Source organism: Chiloscyllium plagiosum, unplaced genomic scaffold (assembly GCF_037043375.1).
Source record: "Chiloscyllium plagiosum isolate Xiang-an unplaced genomic scaffold, Cpla_swu_hap1 HiC_scaffold_55, whole genome shotgun sequence".
Taxonomy (NCBI): domain Eukaryota; kingdom Metazoa; phylum Chordata; class Chondrichthyes; order Orectolobiformes; family Hemiscylliidae; genus Chiloscyllium; species Chiloscyllium plagiosum.
The window spans coordinates 552,837-575,179 of NW_028270194.1; the positions used below are offsets into that span (position 1 = coordinate 552,837).

The following is a 22,343-nucleotide window of genomic DNA, read 5'->3' on the forward strand; positions in this document are numbered from 1 at the left end:
GGAAGAAAGTCGAGCTGCGCGGCGAAGGCAAACGCCAGCGGCGTTGACGTTTTTATCTCTGCGGGTGAAAGTCAGCTCCTTGAAAGGATCACACCGGCGGTGGGTGTAGCTGCCTGAGGTCAGCGGGCAGCACGTCCGGACGTGTTGGGAGGCAACTTGAACCAGTCGGTAAGCTGCGGCCCAAACCCTAACCTGACGTGTACGTGAAGCTGCGAGAGTCAGGTACTGTACCGGCAGAATCTGGCAGTTTCGGATCAGCACTCAAGACGATTTTTTCATGCCAGCACAGGCCGAATCTGTGGAGATCAGCCAGTGGCTCAGGATCTCCCAGAGTGACAGATTTTCAGGGAGACAATGGCGTGACATTAGTGGAGGTGCGCAGCAAAGCATCAGCAAGGGAGAGGCACTGCTGGGCTCTCCTTCGATAGCTCAGCTGGTAGAGCGGAGGACTGTGGTCTGTCGCAAATCTGTCGTTCCTTAGATCGCCGGCTCGAAGGAGCCTCGGCTGCTTTTTGGAAAGAGTGCGCATTCACCAGCACGCGGGCCACAGCAACACAGATGAGCTGAAAACGCGACAACGCTTTCAGGACGCATCGGCACACACCCTTGCCTCTCTGCAACGAGTCAGCTGTCTCCCTGCCGCGGTTGCAGCTGACGGCCAGCAGGGTGCCCTTTTTTCAACCCCAACACACAAAAGCGCTTTGTGCTCACTGCAACCAAATGAAGTCTTCTATCAGTCAGGCGGGGCCCTGCGACGTCACCTCACGCTCGTGGTGGCTGCGCCAAGGTTGAAGTCGTTTCGACCTCCAGTCAGCAATTGCCATCTCCTCAGCACTTCTTTCCTCGTCCATGTGTCGTTCCGCCTCGCCTGAGTCCACCAGCTGCCGCTGCTGCTCCTCCGACAAGTTGGTCGTTTCACCGAGACCGGCATCAGCAATGTTTGGTCTCAGCCGTCCGACGGATGAGAGAATTTCCTGCACATCCCGGAGCGTGGCTGCTTAGGATCCACTGCGGAAGGAGTGAAGTCAGGGCTGGCTGTCCAACTGGGGGATTAGCTCAAATGGTAGAGCGCTCGCTTTGCATGCGAGAGGTAGCGGGATCGATGCCCGCATTCTCCACTTGCTTTTAAAACGGCAAGTGCAACCTCTCACTCGGCTGGTCTGCAGCAGCCGGAATACCGTTTGCGTACGCCGCCTCCCTGAGAGTGGTCCCGAAAGATCAAAAGCTTCACGCGTGAGCGACAGGCCGGTCCAGCGTAGGAAGAAAGTCGAGCTGCGCGGCGAAGGCAAACGCCAGCGGCGTTGACGTTTTTATCTCTGCGGGTGAAAGTCAGCTCCTTGAAAGGATCACACCGGCGGTGGGTGTAGCTGCCTGAGGTGAGCGGGCAGCACGTCCGGACGTGTTGGGAGGCAACTTGAACCAGTCGGTAAGTTGCGGCCCAAACCCTAACCTGACGTGTACATGAAGCTGCGAGTCAGGTACTGTACCGGTAGAATCTGGCAGTTTCGGATGAGCACTCAAGACGATTTCTTCATGCCAGCACTGGCCGAAGCTGTGGAGATCAGCCAGTGGCTCAGGATCTCCCAGAGTGACAGATTTTCAGGGAGACAACAGCGTGACATTAGTGGAGGAGCGCGGCAAAGCATCAGCAAGGGACAGCCACTGCTGGGTTCTCCTTCGATAGCTCAGCTGGTAGAGCGGAGGACTGTAGTCTGTCGCAAATCTGTCATTCCTTAGATCGCCGGCTCGAAGGGGCCTCAGCTGCTTTTTGGAAAGAGTGCGCATTCACCAGCACGCGGGCCACAGTAACACAGATGAGCTGAAAACGCGACAACGCTTTCAGGACGCATCGGCACACACCCTTGCCCCTCTGCAACCAGTCAGCTGTCTCCCTGCCGCGGCTGCAGCTGACGGCCAGCAGGGTGCCTTTTTTCAACTTTTTTTTAATTTCAAAAATATACTTTATTCATAAAATAATTTGATGGTCTGTACAGTTGGTCATGCCATACTTATGTAAACATGTAGATACAGAGATCAGAATTTATCATTTTTATACAGGTATGTACATTTTTCAATCATATGCCCATACAAATAGCTGAGGCGTCAGCAGAGCCCAAATGACTGCATGGGCCCCCTGTTCTTCGTTAGGCAGGCAGACTTTACACAGTGGTCTTTCCCCACCGCGCCTTGGCAGCAGCTGCCCCAAGCTTCAGCGCATCCCTCAACACGTAGTCCTGGACCTTGGAATGTGCCAGTCTGCAGCACTCAGTCGTGGTCAACTCCTTCAGCTGGAAGATCAGCAGGTTTCGGATCACCCAGAGAGCGTCCTTCACCGAGTTGCTGATCCTCCAGGCACAGTTGATGTTCGTCTTGGTGTGCGTCCCGGGGAACAGGCCGTAGAGCACGGAGTCCCGCGTCACGGCGCTGCTCGGGACGAACCTCGACAAACACCACTGCATTCCTCTCCAGACTTCCTCTGCTTTTTTCAACACAAACGCACAAAAGCACTTTGTGCTCACTGCAACCAAATGAAGTCTTCTATCAGTCAGGCGGGGCCCTGCGACGTCACCTCACGCTCGTGGTGGCTGCGCCAAGGTTGAAGTCATTTCGACCTCCAATCAGCAATTGCCATCTCCTCAGCACGTCTTTCCTCGTCCATGTGGCCTTCCGCCTCGCCTGAGTCCACCAGCTGCCGCTGCTGCTCCTCCGACAGGTTGGTTGTTTCATCGAGACTGGCATCAGCAATGTTTGGTCTCAGCCGTCCGACAGATGAGAGGATTTCCTGCACATCCCGGAGCGTGAGTGCTCAGGATCCACTGCGGAAGTAGTGAAAGCAGGGCCTGCTGGTCAATGGGGGGATTAGCTCAAATGGTAGAGCGCTTGCTTCGCATGCGAGAGGTAGCGGGATCGATGCCCGCATTCTCCACTTACTTTTAAAACGGCAAGTGCAACCTCTCACTCGGCTGGTTTGCAGCAGCCGGAACACCGTTTGCGTACGCCGCCTCCCTGAGAGTGGTCCCGAAAGATCAAAAGGTTCACGCGTGAGCAATAGGCCGGTCCCGCCATTTCAGGGTGCAGCGTAGGAAGAAAGTCGAGCTGCGCGGCGAAGGCAAACGCCAGCGGCGTTGACGTTTTTTTCTCTTCGGGTGAAAGTCAGCTCCTTGAAAGGATCACACCGGCGGTGGGTGAGCTGCCTGAGGTCAGCGGGCACGTCCTGGACGTGTTGGGAGGCAACTTGAACCAGTCGGTAAGTTGCGGCCCAAACCCTAACCTGACGTGTACATGAAGCTGCGAGTCAGGTACTGTACCGGTAGAATCTGGCAGTTTCGGATGAGCACTCAAGACGATTTCTTCATGCCAGCACTGGCCGAAGCTGTGGAGATCAGCCAGTGGCTCAGGATCTCCCAGAGTGACAGATTTTCAGGGAGACAACGGCGTGACATTAGTGGAGGTGCGCAGCAAAGCATCAGCAAGGGAGAGGCACTGCTGGGCTCTCCTTCGATAGCTCAGCTGGTAGAGCGGAGGACTGTGGTCTGTCGCAAATCTGTCGTTCCTTAGATCGCCGGCTCGAAGGAGCCTCGGCTGCTTTTTGGAAAGAGTGCGCATTCACCAGCACGCGGGCCACAGCAACACAGATGAGCTGAAAACGCGACAACGCTTTCAGGACGCATCGGCACACACCCTTGCCTCTCTGCAACGAGTCAGCTGTCTCCCTGCCGCGGTTGCAGCTGACGGCCAGCAGGGTGCCCTTTTTTCAACCCCAACACACAAAAGCGCTTTGTGCTCACTGCAACCAAATGAAGTCTTCTATCAGTCAGGCGGGGCCCTGCGACGTCACCTCACGCTCGTGGTGGCTGCGCCAAGGTTGAAGTCGTTTCGACCTCCAGTCAGCAATTGCCATCTCCTCAGCACTTCTTTCCTCGTCCATGTGGCCTTCCGCCTCGCCTGAGTCCACCAGCTGCCGCTGCTGCTCCTCCGACAAGTTGGTCGTTTCACCGAGACCGGCATCAGCAATGTTTGGTCTCAGCCGTCCGACGGATGAGAGAATTTCCTGCACATCCCGGAGCGTGGCTGCTTAGGATCCACTGCGGAAGGAGTGAAGTCAGGGCTGGCTGTCCAACTGGGGGATTAGCTCAAATGGTAGAGCGCTCGCTTTGCATGCGAGAGGTAGCGGGATCGATGCCCGCATTCTCCACTTGCTTTTAAAACGGCAAGTGCAACCTCTCACTCGGCTGGTCTGCAGCAGCCGGAATACCGTTTGCGTACGCCGTCTCCCTGAGAGTGGTCCCGAAAGATCAAAAGCTTCACGCGTGAGCGACAGGCCGGTCCAGCGTAGGAAGAAAGTCGAGCTGCGCGGCGAAGGCAAACGCCAGCGGCGTTGACGTTTTTATCTCTGCGGGTGAAAGTCAGCTCCTTGAAAGGATCACACCGGCGGTGGGTGTAGCTGCCTGAGGTCAGCGGGCAGCACGTCCGGACGTGTTGGGAGGCAACTTGAACCAGTCGGTAAGCTGCGGCCCAAACCCTAACCTGACGTGTACGTGAAGCTGCGAGAGTCAGGTACTGTACCGGCAGAATCTGGCAGTTTCGGATCAGCACTCAAGACGATTTTTTCATGCCAGCACAGGCCGAATCTGTGGAGATCAGCCAGTGGCTCAGGATCTCCCAGAGTGACAGATTTTCAGGGAGACAATGGCGTGACATTAGTGGAGGTGCGCAGCAAAGCATCAGCAAGGGAGAGGCACTGCTGGGCTCTCCTTCGATAGCTCAGCTGGTAGAGCGGAGGACTGTGGTCTGTCGCAAATCTGTCGTTCCTTAGATCGCCGGCTCGAAGGAGCCTCGGCTGCTTTTTGGAAAGAGTGCGCATTCACCAGCACGCGGGCCACAGCAACACAGATGAGCTGAAAACGCGACAACGCTTTCAGGACGCATCGGCACACACCCTTGCCTCTCTGCAACGAGTCAGCTGTCTCCCTGCCGCGGTTGCAGCTGACGGCCAGCAGGGTGCCCTTTTTTCAACCCCAACACACAAAAGCGCTTTGTGCTCACTGCAACCAAATGAAGTCTTCTATCAGTCAGGCGGGGCCCTGCGACGTCACCTCACGCTCGTGGTGGCTGCGCCAAGGTTGAAGTCGTTTCGACCTCCAGTCAGCAATTGCCATCTCCTCAGCACTTCTTTCCTCGTCCATGTGTCGTTCCGCCTCGCCTGAGTCCACCAGCTGCCGCTGCTGCTCCTCCGACAAGTTGGTCGTTTCACCGAGACCGGCATCAGCAATGTTTGGTCTCAGCCGTCCGACGGATGAGAGAATTTCCTGCACATCCCGGAGCGTGGCTGCTTAGGATCCACTGCGGAAGGAGTGAAGTCAGGGCTGGCTGTCCAACTGGGGGATTAGCTCAAATGGTAGAGCGCTCGCTTTGCATGCGAGAGGTAGCGGGATCGATGCCCGCATTCTCCACTTGCTTTTAAAACGGCAAGTGCAACCTCTCACTCGGCTGGTCTGCAGCAGCCGGAATACCGTTTGCGTACGCCGCCTCCCTGAGAGTGGTCCCGAAAGATCAAAAGCTTCACGCGTGAGCGACAGGCCGGTCCAGCGTAGGAAGAAAGTCGAGCTGCGCGGCGAAGGCAAACGCCAGCGGCGTTGACGTTTTTATCTCTGCGGGTGAAAGTCAGCTCCTTGAAAGGATCACACCGGCGGTGGGTGTAGCTGCCTGAGGTGAGCGGGCAGCACGTCCGGACGTGTTGGGAGGCAACTTGAACCAGTCGGTAAGTTGCGGCCCAAACCCTAACCTGACGTGTACATGAAGCTGCGAGTCAGGTACTGTACCGGTAGAATCTGGCAGTTTCGGATGAGCACTCAAGACGATTTCTTCATGCCAGCACTGGCCGAAGCTGTGGAGATCAGCCAGTGGCTCAGGATCTCCCAGAGTGACAGATTTTCAGGGAGACAACAGCGTGACATTAGTGGAGGAGCGCGGCAAAGCATCAGCAAGGGACAGCCACTGCTGGGTTCTCCTTCGATAGCTCAGCTGGTAGAGCGGAGGACTGTAGTCTGTCGCAAATCTGTCATTCCTTAGATCGCCGGCTCGAAGGGGCCTCAGCTGCTTTTTGGAAAGAGTGCGCATTCACCAGCACGCGGGCCACAGTAACACAGATGAGCTGAAAACGCGACAACGCTTTCAGGACGCATCGGCACACACCCTTGCCCCTCTGCAACCAGTCAGCTGTCTCCCTGCCGCGGCTGCAGCTGACGGCCAGCAGGGTGCCTTTTTTCAACTTTTTTTTAATTTCAAAAATATACTTTATTCATAAAATAATTTGATGGTCTGTACAGTTGGTCATGCCATACTTATGTAAACATGTAGATACAGAGATCAGAATTTATCATTTTTATACAGGTATGTACATTTTTCAATCATATGCCCATACAAATAGCTGAGGCGTCAGCAGAGCCCAAATGACTGCATGGGCCCCCTGTTCTTCGTTAGGCAGGCAGACTTTACACAGTGGTCTTTCCCCACCGCGCCTTGGCAGCAGCTGCCCCAAGCTTCAGCGCATCCCTCAACACGTAGTCCTGGACCTTGGAATGTGCCAGTCTGCAGCACTCAGTCGTGGTCAACTCCTTCAGCTGGAAGATCAGCAGGTTTCGGATCACCCAGAGAGCGTCCTTCACCGAGTTGCTGATCCTCCAGGCACAGTTGATGTTCGTCTTGGTGTGCGTCCCGGGGAACAGGCCGTAGAGCACGGAGTCCCGCGTCACGGCGCTGCTCGGGACGAACCTCGACAAACACCACTGCATTCCTCTCCAGACTTCCTCTGCTTTTTTCAACACAAACGCACAAAAGCACTTTGTGCTCACTGCAACCAAATGAAGTCTTCTATCAGTCAGGCGGGGCCCTGCGACGTCACCTCACGCTCGTGGTGGCTGCGCCAAGGTTGAAGTCATTTCGACCTCCAATCAGCAATTGCCATCTCCTCAGCACGTCTTTCCTCGTCCATGTGGCCTTCCGCCTCGCCTGAGTCCACCAGCTGCCGCTGCTGCTCCTCCGACAGGTTGGTTGTTTCATCGAGACTGGCATCAGCAATGTTTGGTCTCAGCCGTCCGACAGATGAGAGGATTTCCTGCACATCCCGGAGCGTGAGTGCTCAGGATCCACTGCGGAAGTAGTGAAAGCAGGGCCTGCTGGTCAATGGGGGGATTAGCTCAAATGGTAGAGCGCTTGCTTCGCATGCGAGAGGTAGCGGGATCGATGCCCGCATTCTCCACTTACTTTTAAAACGGCAAGTGCAACCTCTCACTCGGCTGGTTTGCAGCAGCCGGAACACCGTTTGCGTACGCCGCCTCCCTGAGAGTGGTCCCGAAAGATCAAAAGGTTCACGCGTGAGCAATAGGCCGGTCCCGCCATTTCAGGGTGCAGCGTAGGAAGAAAGTCGAGCTGCGCGGCGAAGGCAAACGCCAGCGGCGTTGACGTTTTTTTCTCTTCGGGTGAAAGTCAGCTCCTTGAAAGGATCACACCGGCGGTGGGTGAGCTGCCTGAGGTCAGCGGGCACGTCCTGGACGTGTTGGGAGGCAACTTGAACCAGTCGGTAAGTTGCGGCCCAAACCCTAACCTGACGTGTACATGAAGCTGCGAGTCAGGTACTGTACCGGTAGAATCTGGCAGTTTCGGATGAGCACTCAAGACGATTTCTTCATGCCAGCACTGGCCGAAGCTGTGGAGATCAGCCAGTGGCTCAGGATCTCCCAGAGTGACAGATTTTCAGGGAGACAACGGCGTGACATTAGTGGAGGTGCGCAGCAAAGCATCAGCAAGGGAGAGGCACTGCTGGGCTCTCCTTCGATAGCTCAGCTGGTAGAGCGGAGGACTGTGGTCTGTCGCAAATCTGTCGTTCCTTAGATCGCCGGCTCGAAGGAGCCTCGGCTGCTTTTTGGAAAGAGTGCGCATTCACCAGCACGCGGGCCACAGCAACACAGATGAGCTGAAAACGCGACAACGCTTTCAGGACGCATCGGCACACACCCTTGCCTCTCTACAACGAGTCAGCTGTCTCCCTGCCGCGGTTGCAGCTGACGGCCAGCAGGGTGCCCTTTTTTCAACCCCAACACACAAAAGCGCTTTGTGCTCACTGCAACCAAATGAAGTCTTCTATCAGTCAGGCGGGGCCCTGCGACGTCACCTCACGCTCGTGGTGGCTGCGCCAAGGTTGAAGTCGTTTCGACCTCCAGTCAGCAATTGCCATCTCCTCAGCACTTCTTTCCTCGTCCATGTGTCGTTCCGCCTCGCCTGAGTCCACCAGCTGCCGCTGCTGCTCCTCCGACAAGTTGGTCGTTTCACCGAGACCGGCATCAGCAATGTTTGGTCTCAGCCGTCCGACGGATGAGAGAATTTCCTGCACATCCCGGAGCGTGGCTGCTTAGGATCCACTGCGGAAGGAGTGAAGTCAGGGCTGGCTGTCCGACTGGGGGATTAGCTCAAATGGTAGAGCGCTCGCTTTGCAGGCGAGAGGTAGCGGGATCGATGCCCGCATTCTCCACTTGCTTTTAAAACGGCAAGTGCAACCTCTCACTCGGCTGGTCTGCAGCAGCCGGAATACCGTTTGCGTACGCCGCCTCCCTGAGAGTGGTCCCGAAAGATCAAAAGCTTCACGCGTGAGCGACAGGCCGGTCCAGCGTAGGAAGAAAGTCGAGCTGCGCGGCGAAGGCAAACGCCAGCGGCGTTGACGTTTTTATCTCTGCGGGTGAAAGTCAGCTCCTTGAAAGGATCACACCGGCGGTGGGTGTAGCTGCCTGAGGTGAGCGGGCAGCACGTCCGGACGTGTTGGGAGGCAACTTGAACCAGTCGGTAAGTTGCGGCCCAAACCCTAACCTGACGTGTACATGAAGCTGCGAGTCAGGTACTGTACCGGTAGAGTCTGGCAGTTTCGGATGAGCACTCAAGACGATTTCTTCATGCCAGCACTGGCCGAAGCTGTGGAGATCAGCCAGTGGCTCAGGATCTCCCAGAGTGACAGATTTTCAGGGAGACAACAGCGTGACATTAGTGGAGGAGCGCGGCAAAGCATCAGCAAGGGACAGCCACTGCTGGGTTCTCCTTCGATAGCTCAGCTGGTAGAGCGGAGGACTGTAGTCTGTCGCAAATCTGTCATTCCTTAGATCGCCGGCTCGAAGGGGCCTCAGCTGCTTTTTGGAAAGAGTGCGCATTCACCAGCACGCGGGCCACAGTAACACAGATGAGCTGAAAACGCGACAACGCTTTCAGGACGCATCGGCACACACCCTTGCCCCTCTGCAACCAGTCAGCTGTCTCCCTGCCGCGGCTGCAGCTGACGGCCAGCAGGGTGCCTTTTTTCAACTTTTTTTTAATTTCAAAAATATACTTTATTCATAAAATAATTTGATGGTCTGTACAGTTGGTCATGCCATACTTATGTAAACATGTAGATACAGAGATCAGAATTTATCATTTTTATACAGGTATGTACATTTTTCAATCATATGCCCATACAAATAGCTGAGGCGTCAGCAGAGCCCAAATGACTGCATGGGCCCCCTGTTCTTCGTTAGGCAGGCAGACTTTACACAGTGGTCTTTCCCCACCGCGCCTTGGCAGCAGCTGCCCCAAGCTTCAGCGCATCCCTCAACACGTAGTCCTGGACCTTGGAATGTGCCAGTCTGCAGCACTCAGTCGTGGTCAACTCCTTCAGCTGGAAGATCAGCAGGTTTCGGATCACCCAGAGAGCGTCCTTCACCGAGTTGCTGATCCTCCAGGCACAGTTGATGTTCGTCTTGGTGTGCGTCCCGGGGAACAGGCCGTAGAGCACGGAGTCCCGCGTCACGGCGCTGCTCGGGACGAACCTCGACAAACACCACTGCATTCCTCTCCAGACTTCCTCTGCTTTTTTCAACACAAACGCACAAAAGCACTTTGTGCTCACTGCAACCAAATGAAGTCTTCTATCAGTCAGGCGGGGCCCTGCGACGTCACCTCACGCTCGTGGTGGCTGCGCCAAGGTTGAAGTCATTTCGACCTCCAATCAGCAATTGCCATCTCCTCAGCACGTCTTTCCTCGTCCATGTGGCCTTCCGCCTCGCCTGAGTCCACCAGCTGCCGCTGCTGCTCCTCCGACAGGTTGGTTGTTTCATCGAGACTGGCATCAGCAATGTTTGGTCTCAGCCGTCCGACAGATGAGAGGATTTCCTGCACATCCCGGAGCGTGAGTGCTCAGGATCCACTGCGGAAGTAGTGAAAGCAGGGCCTGCTGGTCAATGGGGGGATTAGCTCAAATGGTAGAGCGCTTGCTTCGCATGCGAGAGGTAGCGGGATCGATGCCCGCATTCTCCACTTACTTTTAAAACGGCAAGTGCAACCTCTCACTCGGCTGGTTTGCAGCAGCCGGAACACCGTTTGCGTACGCCGCCTCCCTGAGAGTGGTCCCGAAAGATCAAAAGGTTCACGCGTGAGCAATAGGCCGGTCCCGCCATTTCAGGGTGCAGCGTAGGAAGAAAGTCGAGCTGCGCGGCGAAGGCAAACGCCAGCGGCGTTGACGTTTTTTTCTCTTCGGGTGAAAGTCAGCTCCTTGAAAGGATCACACCGGCGGTGGGTGAGCTGCCTGAGGTCAGCGGGCACGTCCTGGACGTGTTGGGAGGCAACTTGAACCAGTCGGTAAGTTGCGGCCCAAACCCTAACCTGACGTGTACATGAAGCTGCGAGTCAGGTACTGTACCGGCAGAATCTGGCAGTTTCGGATGAGCACTCAAGACGATTTCTTCATGCCAGCACTGGCCGAAGCTGTGGAGATCAGCCAGTGGCTCAGGAACTCCCAGAGTGACAGATTTTCAGGGAGACAACGGCGTGACATTAGTGGAGGTGCGCAGCAAAGCATCAGCAAGGGAGAGGCACTGCTGGGCTCTCCTTCGATAGCTCAGCTGGTAGAGCGGAGGACTGTGGTCTGTCGCAAATCTGTCGTTCCTTAGATCGCCGGCTCGAAGGAGCCTCGGCTGCTTTTTGGAAAGAGTGCGCATTCACCAGCACGCGGGCCACAGCAACACAGATGAGCTGAAAACGCGACAACGCTTTCAGGACGCATCGGCACACACCCTTGCCTCTCTACAACGAGTCAGCTGTCTCCCTGCCGCGGTTGCAGCTGACGGCCAGCAGGGTGCCCTTTTTTCAACCCCAACACACAAAAGCGCTTTGTGCTCACTGCAACCAAATGAAGTCTTCTATCAGTCAGGCGGGGCCCTGCGACGTCACCTCACGCTCGTGGTGGCTGCGCCAAGGTTGAAGTCGTTTCGACCTCCAGTCAGCAATTGCCATCTCCTCAGCACTTCTTTCCTCGTCCATGTGTCGTTCCGCCTCGCCTGAGTCCACCAGCTGCCGCTGCTGCTCCTCCGACAAGTTGGTCGTTTCACCGAGACCGGCATCAGCAATGTTTGGTCTCAGCCGTCCGACGGATGAGAGAATTTCCTGCACATCCCGGAGCGTGGCTGCTTAGGATCCACTGCGGAAGGAGTGAAGTCAGGGCTGGCTGTCCGACTGGGGGATTAGCTCAAATGGTAGAGCGCTCGCGTTGCAGGCGAGAGGTAGCGGGATCGATGCCCGCATTCTCCACTTGCTTTTAAAACGGCAAGTGCAACCTCTCACTCGGCTGGTCTGCAGCAGCCGGAATACCGTTTGCGTACGCCGCCTCCCTGAGAGTGGTCCCGAAAGATCAAAAGCTTCACGCGTGAGCGACAGGCCGGTCCAGCGTAGGAAGAAAGTCGAGCTGCGCGGCGAAGGCAAACGCCAGCGGCGTTGACGTTTTTATCTCTGCGGGTGAAAGTCAGCTCCTTGAAAGGATCACACCGGCGGTGGGTGTAGCTGCCTGAGGTCAGCGGGCAGCACGTCCGGACGTGTTGGGAGGCAACTTGAACCAGTCGGTAAGCTGCGGCCCAAACCCTAACCTGACGTGTACGTGAAGCTGCGAGAGTCAGGTACTGTACCGGCAGAATCTGGCAGTTTCGGATCAGCACTCAAGACGATTTTTTCATGCCAGCACAGGCCGAATCTGTGGAGATCAGCCAGTGGCTCAGGATCTCCCAGAGTGACAGATTTTCAGGGAGACAATGGCGTGACATTAGTGGAGGTGCGCAGCAAAGCATCAGCAAGGGAGAGGCACTGCTGGGCTCTCCTTCGATAGCTCAGCTGGTAGAGCGGAGGACTGTGGTCTGTCGCAAATCTATCGTTCCTTAGATCGCCGGCTCGAAGGAGCCTCGGCTGCTTTTTGGAAAGAGTGCGCATTCACCAGCACGCGGGCCACAGCAACACAGATGAGCTGAAAACGCGACAACGCTTTCAGGACGCATCGGCACACACCCTTGCCTCTCTGCAACGAGTCAGCTGTCTCCCTGCCGCGGTTGCAGCTGACGGCCAGCAGGGTGCCCTTTTTTCAACCCCAACACACAAAAGCGCTTTGTGCTCACTGCAACCAAATGAAGTCTTCTATCAGTCAGGCGGGGCCCTGCGACGTCACCTCACGCTCGTGGTGGCTGCGCCAAGGTTGAAGTCGTTTCGACCTCCAGTCAGCAATTGCCATCTCCTCAGCACTTCTTTCCTCGTCCATGTGTCGTTCCGCCTCGCCTGAGTCCACCAGCTGCCGCTGCTGCTCCTCCGACAAGTTGGTCGTTTCACCGAGACCGGCATCAGCAATGTTTGGTCTCAGCCGTCCGACGGATGAGAGAATTTCCTGCACATCCCGGAGCGTGGCTGCTTAGGATCCACTGCGGAAGGAGTGAAGTCAGGGCTGGCTGTCCGACTGGGGGATTAGCTCAAATGGTAGAGCGCTCGCTTTGCAGGCGAGAGGTAGCGGGATCGATGCCCGCATTCTCCACTTGCTTTTAAAACGGCAAGTGCAACCTCTCACTCGGCTGGTCTGCAGCAGCCGGAATACCGTTTGCGTACGCCGCCTCCCTGAGAGTGGTCCCGAAAGATCAAAAGCTTCACGCGTGAGCGACAGGCCGGTCCAGCGTAGGAAGAAAGTCGAGCTGCGCGGCGAAGGCAAACGCCAGCGGCGTTGACGTTTTTATCTCTGCGGGTGAAAGTCAGCTCCTTGAAAGGATCACACCGGCGGTGGGTGTAGCTGCCTGAGGTCAGCGGGCAGCACGTCCGGACGTGTTGGGAGGCAACTTGAACCAGTCGGTAAGCTGCGGCCCAAACCCTAACCTGACGTGTACGTGAAGCTGCGAGAGTCAGGTACTGTACCGGCAGAATCTGGCAGTTTCGGATCAGCACTCAAGACGATTTTTTCATGCCAGCACAGGCCGAATCTGTGGAGATCAGCCAGTGGCTCAGGATCTCCCAGAGTGACAGATTTTCAGGGAGACAATGGCGTGACATTAGTGGAGGTGCGCAGCAAAGCATCAGCAAGGGAGAGGCACTGCTGGGCTCTCCTTCGATAGCTCAGCTGGTAGAGCGGAGGACTGTGGTCTGTCGCAAATCTATCGTTCCTTAGATCGCCGGCTCGAAGGAGCCTCGGCTGCTTTTTGGAAAGAGTGCGCATTCACCAGCACGCGGGCCACAGCAACACAGATGAGCTGAAAACGCGACAACGCTTTCAGGACGCATCGGCACACACCCTTGCCTCTCTGCAACGAGTCAGCTGTCTCCCTGCCGCGGTTGCAGCTGACGGCCAGCAGGGTGCCCTTTTTTCAACCCCAACACACAAAAGCGCTTTGTGCTCACTGCAACCAAATGAAGTCTTCTATCAGTCAGGCGGGGCCCTGCGACGTCACCTCACGCTCGTGGTGGCTGCGCCAAGGTTGAAGTCGTTTCGACCTCCAGTCAGCAATTGCCATCTCCTCAGCACTTCTTTCCTCGTCCATGTGTCGTTCCGCCTCGCCTGAGTCCACCAGCTGCCGCTGCTGCTCCTCCGACAAGTTGGTCGTTTCACCGAGACCGGCATCAGCAATGTTTGGTCTCAGCCGTCCGACGGATGAGAGAATTTCCTGCACATCCCGGAGCGTGGCTGCTTAGGATCCACTGCGGAAGGAGTGAAGTCAGGGCTGGCTGTCCAACTGGGGGATTAGCTCAAATGGTAGAGCGCTCGCTTTGCATGCGAGAGGTAGCGGGATCGATGCCCGCATTCTCCACTTGCTTTTAAAACGGCAAGTGCAACCTCTCACTCGGCTGGTCTGCAGCAGCCGGAATACCGTTTGCGTACGCCGTCTCCCTGAGAGTGGTCCCGAAAGATCAAAAGCTTCACGCGTGAGCGACAGGCCGGTCCAGCGTAGGAAGAAAGTCGAGCTGCGCGGCGAAGGCAAACGCCAGCGGCGTTGACGTTTTTATCTCTGCGGGTGAAAGTCAGCTCCTTGAAAGGATCACACCGGCGGTGGGTGTAGCTGCCTGAGGTCAGCGGGCAGCACGTCCGGACGTGTTGGGAGGCAACTTGAACCAGTCGGTAAGCTGCGGCCCAAACCCTAACCTGACGTGTACGTGAAGCTGCGAGAGTCAGGTACTGTACCGGCAGAATCTGGCAGTTTCGGATCAGCACTCAAGACGATTTTTTCATGCCAGCACAGGCCGAACCTGTGGAGATCAGCCAGTGGCTCAGGATCTCCCAGAGTGACAGATTTTCAGGGAGACAATGGCGTGACATTAGTGGAGGTGCGCAGCAAAGCATCAGCAAGGGAGAGGCACTGCTGGGCTCTCCTTCGATAGCTCAGCTGGTAGAGCGGAGGACTGTGGTCTGTCGCAAATCTGTCGTTCCTTAGATCGCCGGCTCGAAGGAGCCTCGGCTGCTTTTTGGAAAGAGTGCGCATTCACCAGCACGCGGGCCACAGCAACACAGATGAGCTGAAAACGCGACAACGCTTTCAGGACGCATCGGCACACACCCTTGCCTCTCTGCAACGAGTCAGCTGTCTCCCTGCCGCGGTTGCAGCTGACGGCCAGCAGGGTGCCCTTTTTTCAACCCCAACACACAAAAGCGCTTTGTGCTCACTGCAACCAAATGAAGTCTTCTATCAGTCAGGCGGGGCCCTGCGACGTCACCTCACGCTCGTGGTGGCTGCGCCAAGGTTGAAGTCGTTTCGACCTCCAGTCAGCAATTGCCATCTCCTCAGCACTTCTTTCCTCGTCCATGTGTCGTTCCGCCTCGCCTGAGTCCACCAGCTGCCGCTGCTGCTCCTCCGACAAGTTGGTCGTTTCACCGAGACCGGCATCAGCAATGTTTGGTCTCAGCCGTCCGACGGATGAGAGAATTTCCTGCACATCCCGGAGCGTGGCTGCTTAGGATCCACTGCGGAAGGAGTGAAGTCAGGGCTGGCTGTCCAACTGGGGGATTAGCTCAAATGGTAGAGCGCTCGCTTTGCATGCGAGAGGTAGCGGGATCGATGCCCGCATTCTCCACTTGCTTTTAAAACGGCAAGTGCAACCTCTCACTCGGCTGGTCTGCAGCAGCCGGAATACCGTTTGCGTACGCCGTCTCCCTGAGAGTGGTCCCGAAAGATCAAAAGCTTCACGCGTGAGCGACAGGCCGGTCCAGCGTAGGAAGAAAGTCGAGCTGCGCGGCGAAGGCAAACGCCAGCGGCGTTGACGTTTTTATCTCTGCGGGTGAAAGTCAGCTCCTTGAAAGAATCACACCGGCGGTGGGTGTAGCTGCCTGAGGTCAGCGGGCAGCACGTCCGGACGTGTTGGGAGGCAACTTGAACCAGTCGGTAAGCTGCGGCCCAAACCCTAACCTGACGTGTACGTGAAGCTGCGAGAGTCAGGTACTGTACCGGCAGAATCTGGCAGTTTCGGATCAGCACTCAAGACGATTTTTTCATGCCAGCACAGGCCGAATCTGTGGAGATCAGCCAGTGGCTCAGGATCTCCCAGAGTGACAGATTTTCAGGGAGACAATGGCGTGACATTAGTGGAGGTGCGCAGCAAAGCATCAGCAAGGGAGAGGCACTGCTGGGCTCTCCTTCGATAGCTCAGCTGGTAGAGCGGAGGACTGTGGTCTGTCGCAAATCTGTCGTTCCTTAGATCGCCGGCTCGAAGGAGCCTCGGCTGCTTTTTGGAAAGAGTGCGCATTCACCAGCACGCGGGCCACAGCAACACAGATGAGCTGAAAACGCGACAACGCTTTCAGGACGCATCGGCACACACCCTTGCCTCTCTGCAACGAGTCAGCTGTCTCCCTGCCGCGGTTGCAGCTGACGGCCAGCAGGGTGCCCTTTTTTCAACCCCAACACACAAAAGCGCTTTGTGCTCACTGCAACCAAATGAAGTCTTCTATCAGTCAGGCGGGGCCCTGCGACGTCACCTCACGCTCGTGGTGGCTGCGCCAAGGTTGAAGTCGTTTCGACCTCCAGTCAGCAATTGCCATCTCCTCAGCACTTCTTTCCTCGTCCATGTGTCGTTCCGCCTCGCCTGAGTCCACCAGCTGCCGCTGCTGCTCCTCCGACAAGTTGGTCGTTTCACCGAGACCGGCATCAGCAATGTTTGGTCTCAGCCGTCCGACGGATGAGAGAATTTCCTGCACATCCCGGAGCGTGGCTGCTTAGGATCCACTGCGGAAGGAGTGAAGTCAGGGCTGGCTGTCCAACTGGGGGATTAGCTCAAATGGTAGAGCGCTCGCTTTGCATGCGAGAGGTAGCGGGATCGATGCCCGCATTCTCCACTTGCTTTTAAAACGGCAAGTGCAACCTCTCACTCGGCTGGTCTGCAGCAGCCGGAATACCGTTTGCGTACGCCGCCTCCCTGAGAGTGGTCCCGAAAGATCAAAAGCTTCACGCGTGAGCGACAGGCCGGTCCAGCGTAGGAAGAAAGTCGAGCTGCGCGGCGAAGGCAAACGCCAGCGGCGTTGACGTTTTTATCTCTGCGGGTGAAAGTCAGCTCCTTGAAAGGATCACACCGGCGGTGGGTGAGCTGCCTGAGGTCAGCGGGCACGTCCTGGACGTGTTGGGAGGCAACTTGAACCAGTCGGTAAGTTGCGGCCCAAACCCTAACCTGACGTGTACATGAAGCTGCGAGTCAGGTACTGTACCGGTAGAATCTGGCAGTTTCGGATGAGCACTCAAGACGATTTCTTCATGCCAGCACTGGCCGAATCTGTGGAGATCAGCCAGTGGCTCAGGATCTCCCAGAGTGACAGATTTTCAGGGAGACAACAGCGTGACATTAGTGGAGGAGCGCGGCAAAGCATCAGCAAGGGAGAGGCACTGCTGGGTTCTCCTTCGATAGCTCAGCTGGTAGAGCGGAGGACTGTAGTCTGTCGCAAATCTGTCATTCCTTAGATCGCCGGCTCGAAGGGGCCTCAGCTGCTTTTTGGAAAGAGTGCGCATTCACCAGCACGCGGGCCACAGTAACACAGATGAGCTGAAAACGCGACAACGCTTTCAGGACGCATCGGCACACACCCTTGCCCCTCTGCAACCAGTCAGCTGTCTCCCTGCCGCGGCTGCAGCTGACGGCCAGCAGGGTGCCTTTTTTCAACTTTTTTTTAATTTCAAAAATATACTTTATTCATAAAATAATTTGATGGTCTGTACAGTTGGTCATGCCATACTTATGTAAACATGTAGATACAGAGATCAGAATTTATCATTTTTATACAGGTCTGTACATTTTTCAATCATATGCCCATACAAATAGCTGAGGCGTCAGCAGAGCCCAAATGACTGCATGGGCCCCCTGTTCTTCGTTAGGCAGGCAGACTTTACACAGTGGTCTTTCCCCACCGCGCCTTGGCAGCAGCTGCCCCAAGCTTCAGCGCATCCCTCAACACGTAGTCCTGGACCTTGGAATGTGCCAGTCTGCAGCACTCAGTCGTGGTCAACTCCTTCAGCTGGAAGATCAGCAGGTTTCGGATCACCCAGAGAGCGTCCTTCACCGAGTTGCTGATCCTCCAGGCACAGTTGATGTTCGTCTTGGTGTGCGTCCCGGGGAACAGGCCGTAGAGCACGGAGTCCCGCGTCACGGCGCTGCTCGGGACGAACCTCGACAAACACCACTGCATTCCTCTCCAGACTTCCTCTGCTTTTTTCAACACAAACGCACAAAAGCACTTTGTGCTCACTGCAACCAAATGAAGTCTTCTATCAGTCAGGCGGGGCCCTGCGACGTCACCTCACGCTCGTGGTGGCTGCGCCAAGGTTGAAGTCATTTCGACCTCCAATCAGCAATTGCCATCTCCTCAGCACGTCTTTCCTCGTCCATGTGGCCTTCCGCCTCGCCTGAGTCCACCAGCTGCCGCTGCTGCTCCTCCGACAGGTTGGTTGTTTCATCGAGACTGGCATCAGCAATGTTTGGTCTCAGCCGTCCGACAGATGAGAGGATTTCCTGCACATCCCGGAGCGTGAGTGCTCAGGATCCACTGCGGAAGTAGTGAAAGCAGGGCCTGCTGGTCAATGGGGGGATTAGCTCAAATGGTAGAGCGCTTGCTTCGCATGCGAGAGGTAGCGGGATCGATGCCCGCATTCTCCACTTACTTTTAAAACGGCAAGTGCAACCTCTCACTCGGCTGGTTTGCAGCAGCCGGAACACCGTTTGCGTACGCCGCCTCCCTGAGAGTGGTCCCGAAAGATCAAAAGCTTCACGCGTGAGCAATAGGCCGGTCCCGCCATTTCAGGGTGCAGCGTAGGAAGAAAGTCGAGCTGCGCGGCGAAGGCAAACGCCAGCGGCGTTGACGTTTTTTTCTCTTCGGGTGAAAGTCAGCTCCTTGAAAGGATCACACCGGCGGTGGGTGAGCTGCCTGAGGTCAGCGGGCACGTCCTGGACGTGTTGGGAGGCAACTTGAACCAGTCGGTAAGTTGCGGCCCAAACCCTAACCTGACGTGTACATGAAGCTGCGAGTCAGGTACTGTACCGGTAGAATCTGGCAGTTTCGGATGAGCACTCAAGACGATTTCTTCATGCCAGCACTGGCCGAAGCTGTGGAGATCAGCCAGTGGCTCAGGATCTCCCAGAGTGACAGATTTTCAGGGAGACAATGGCGTGACATTAGTGGAGGTGCGCAGCAAAGCATCAGCAAGGGAGAGGCACTGCTGGGCTCTCCTTCGATAGCTCAGCTGGTAGAGCGGAGGACTGTGGTCTGTCGCAAATCTGTCGTTCCTTAGATCGCCGGCTCGAAGGAGCCTCGGCTGCTTTTTGGAAAGAGTGCGCATTCACCAGCACGCGGGCCACAGCAACACAGATGAGCTGAAAACGCGACAACGCTTTCAGGACGCATCGGCACACACCCTTGCCTCTCTACAACGAGTCAGCTGTCTCCCTGCCGCGGTTGCAGCTGACGGCCAGCAGGGTGCCCTTTTTTCAACCCCAACACACAAAAGCGCTTTGTGCTCACTGCAACCAAATGAAGTCTTCTATCAGTCAGGCGGGGCCCTGCGACGTCACCTCACGCTCGTGGTGGCTGCGCCAAGGTTGAAGTCGTTTCGACCTCCAGTCAGCAATTGCCATCTCCTCAGCACTTCTTTCCTCGTCCATGTGTCGTTCCGCCTCGCCTGAGTCCACCAGCTGCCGCTGCTGCTCCTCCGACAAGTTGGTCGTTTCACCGAGACCGGCATCAGCAATGTTTGGTCTCAGCCGTCCGACGGATGAGAGAATTTCCTGCACATCCCGGAGCGTGGCTGCTTAGGATCCACTGCGGAAGGAGTGAAGTCAGGGCTGGCTGTCCGACTGGGGGATTAGCTCAAATGGTAGAGCGCTCGCTTTGCAGGCGAGAGGTAGCGGGATCGATGCCCGCATTCTCCACTTGCTTTTAAAACGGCAAGTGCAACCTCTCACTCGGCTGGTCTGCAGCAGCCGGAATACCGTTTGCGTACGCCGCCTCCCTGAGAGTGGTCCCGAAAGATCAAAAGCTTCACGCGTGAGCGACAGGCCGGTCCAGCGTAGGAAGAAAGTCGAGCTGCGCGGCGAAGGCAAACGCCAGCGGCGTTGACGTTTTTATCTCTGCGGGTGAAAGTCAGCTCCTTGAAAGGATCACACCGGCGGTGGGTGTAGCTGCCTGAGGTCAGCGGGCAGCACGTCCGGACGTGTTGGGAGGCAACTTGAACCAGTCGGTAAGCTGCGGCCCAAACCCTAACCTGACGTGTACGTGAAGCTGCGAGAGTCAGGTACTGTACCGGCAGAATCTGGCAGTTTCGGATCAGCACTCAAGACGATTTTTTCATGCCAGCACAGGCCGAATCTGTGGAGATCAGCCAGTGGCTCAGGATCTCCCAGAGTGACAGATTTTCAGGGAGACAATGGCGTGACATTAGTGGAGGTGCGCAGCAAAGCATCAGCAAGGGAGAGGCACTGCTGGGCTCTCCTTCGATAGCTCAGCTGGTAGAGCGGAGGACTGTGGTCTGTCGCAAATCTGTCGTTCCTTAGATCGCCGGCTCGAAGGGGCCTCAGCTGCTTTTTGGAAAGAGTGCGCATTCACCAGCACGCGGGCCACAGCAACACAGATGAGCTGAAAACGCGACAACGCTTTCAGGACGCATCGGCACACACCCTTGCCTCTCTGCAACGAGTCAGCTGTCTCCCTGCCGCGGTTGCAGCTGACGGCCAGCAGGGTGCCCTTTTTTCAACCCCAACACACAAAAGCGCTTTGTGCTCACTGCAACCAAATGAAGTCTTCTATCAGTCAGGCGGGGCCCTGCGACGTCACCTCACGCTCGTGGTGGCTGCGCCAAGGTTGAAGTCGTTTCGACCTCCAGTCAGCAATTGCCATCTCCTCAGCACTTCTTTCCTCGTCCATGTGTCGTTCCGCCTCGCCTGAGTCCACCAGCTGCCGCTGCTGCTCCTCCGACAAGTTGGTCGTTTCACCGAGACCGGCATCAGCAATGTTTGGTCTCAGCCGTCCGACGGATGAGAGAATTTCCTGCACATCCCGGAGCGTGGCTGCTTAGGATCCACTGCGGAAGGAGTGAAGTCAGGGCTGGCTGTCCAACTGGGGGATTAGCTCAAATGGTAGAGCGCTCGCTTTGCATGCGAGAGGTAGCGGGATCGATGCCCGCATTCTCCACTTGCTTTTAAAACGGCAAGTGCAACCTCTCACTCGGCTGGTCTGCAGCAGCCGGAATACCGTTTGCGTACGCCGCCTCCCTGAGAGTGGTCCCGAAAGATCAAAAGCTTCACGCGTGAGCGACAGGCCGGTCCAGCGTAGGAAGAAAGTCGAGCTGCGCGGCGAAGGCAAACGCCAGCGGCGTTGACGTTTTTATCTCTGCGGGTGAAAGTCAGCTCCTTGAAAGGATCACACCGGCGGTGGGTGAGCTGCCTGAGGTCAGCGGGCACGTCCTGGACGTGTTGGGAGGCAACTTGAACCAGTCGGTAAGTTGCGGCCCAAACCCTAACCTGACGTGTACATGAAGCTGCGAGTCAGGTACTGTACCGGTAGAATCTGGCAGTTTCGGATGAGCACTCAAGACGATTTCTTCATGCCAGCACTGGCCGAATCTGTGGAGATCAGCCAGTGGCTCAGGATCTCCCAGAGTGACAGATTTTCAGGGAGACAACAGCGTGACATTAGTGGAGGAGCGCGGCAAAGCATCAGCAAGGGAGAGGCACTGCTGGGTTCTCCTTCGATAGCTCAGCTGGTAGAGCGGAGGACTGTAGTCTGTCGCAAATCTGTCATTCCTTAGATCGCCGGCTCGAAGGGGCCTCAGCTGCTTTTTGGAAAGAGTGCGCATTCACCAGCACGCGGGCCACAGTAACACAGATGAGCTGAAAACGCGACAACGCTTTCAGGACGCATCGGCACACACCCTTGCCCCTCTGCAACCAGTCAGCTGTCTCCCTGCCGCGGCTGCAGCTGACGGCCAGCAGGGTGCCTTTTTTCAACTTTTTTTTAATTTCAAAAATATACTTTATTCATAAAATAATTTGATGGTCTGTACAGTTGGTCATGCCATACTTATGTAAACATGTAGATACAGAGATCAGAATTTATCATTTTTATACAGGTCTGTACATTTTTCAATCATATGCCCATACAAATAGCTGAGGCGTCAGCAGAGCCCAAATGACTGCATGGGCCCCCTGTTCTTCGTTAGGCAGGCAGACTTTACACAGTGGTCTTTCCCCACCGCGCCTTGGCAGCAGCTGCCCCAAGCTTCAGCGCATCCCTCAACACGTAGTCCTGGACCTTGGAATGTGCCAGTCTGCAGCACTCAGTCGTGGTCAACTCCTTCAGCTGGAAGATCAGCAGGTTTCGGATCACCCAGAGAGCGTCCTTCACCGAGTTGCTGATCCTCCAGGCACAGTTGATGTTCGTCTTGGTGTGCGTCCCGGGGAACAGGCCGTAGAGCACGGAGTCCCGCGTCACGGCGCTGCTCGGGACGAACCTCGACAAACACCACTGCATTCCTCTCCAGACTTCCTCTGCTTTTTTCAACACA

The 22,343-nt window shown here is 56.2% G+C and overlaps 7 non-coding genes across 7 annotated transcripts; all 7 read left to right on the forward strand.

Moving 5' to 3' along the window:
* Positions 1-1,045: 1,045 nt before the first annotated feature.
* On the forward strand, positions 1,046-1,118 carry trnaa-ugc (transfer RNA alanine (anticodon UGC)). Its single transcript has one exon. It is a non-coding gene; the product is annotated as a tRNA-Ala (tRNA).
* A 3,004-nt stretch (positions 1,119-4,122) lies between these two features.
* Positions 4,123-4,195, forward strand: trnaa-ugc (transfer RNA alanine (anticodon UGC)). The gene has a single exon. It is a non-coding gene; the product is annotated as a tRNA-Ala (tRNA).
* A 1,185-nt stretch (positions 4,196-5,380) lies between these two features.
* On the forward strand, positions 5,381-5,453 carry trnaa-ugc (transfer RNA alanine (anticodon UGC)). The gene has a single exon. It is a non-coding gene; the product is annotated as a tRNA-Ala (tRNA).
* Positions 5,454-14,050: 8,597 nt separating this feature from the next.
* Positions 14,051-14,123, forward strand: trnaa-ugc (transfer RNA alanine (anticodon UGC)). Its single transcript has one exon. It is a non-coding gene; the product is annotated as a tRNA-Ala (tRNA).
* A 1,185-nt stretch (positions 14,124-15,308) lies between these two features.
* On the forward strand, positions 15,309-15,381 carry trnaa-ugc (transfer RNA alanine (anticodon UGC)). The gene has a single exon. It is a non-coding gene; the product is annotated as a tRNA-Ala (tRNA).
* Positions 15,382-16,566: 1,185 nt separating this feature from the next.
* On the forward strand, positions 16,567-16,639 carry trnaa-ugc (transfer RNA alanine (anticodon UGC)). The gene has a single exon. It is a non-coding gene; the product is annotated as a tRNA-Ala (tRNA).
* Positions 16,640-20,898: 4,259 nt separating this feature from the next.
* On the forward strand, positions 20,899-20,971 carry trnaa-ugc (transfer RNA alanine (anticodon UGC)). The gene has a single exon. It is a non-coding gene; the product is annotated as a tRNA-Ala (tRNA).
* Positions 20,972-22,343: the final 1,372 nt, after the last annotated feature.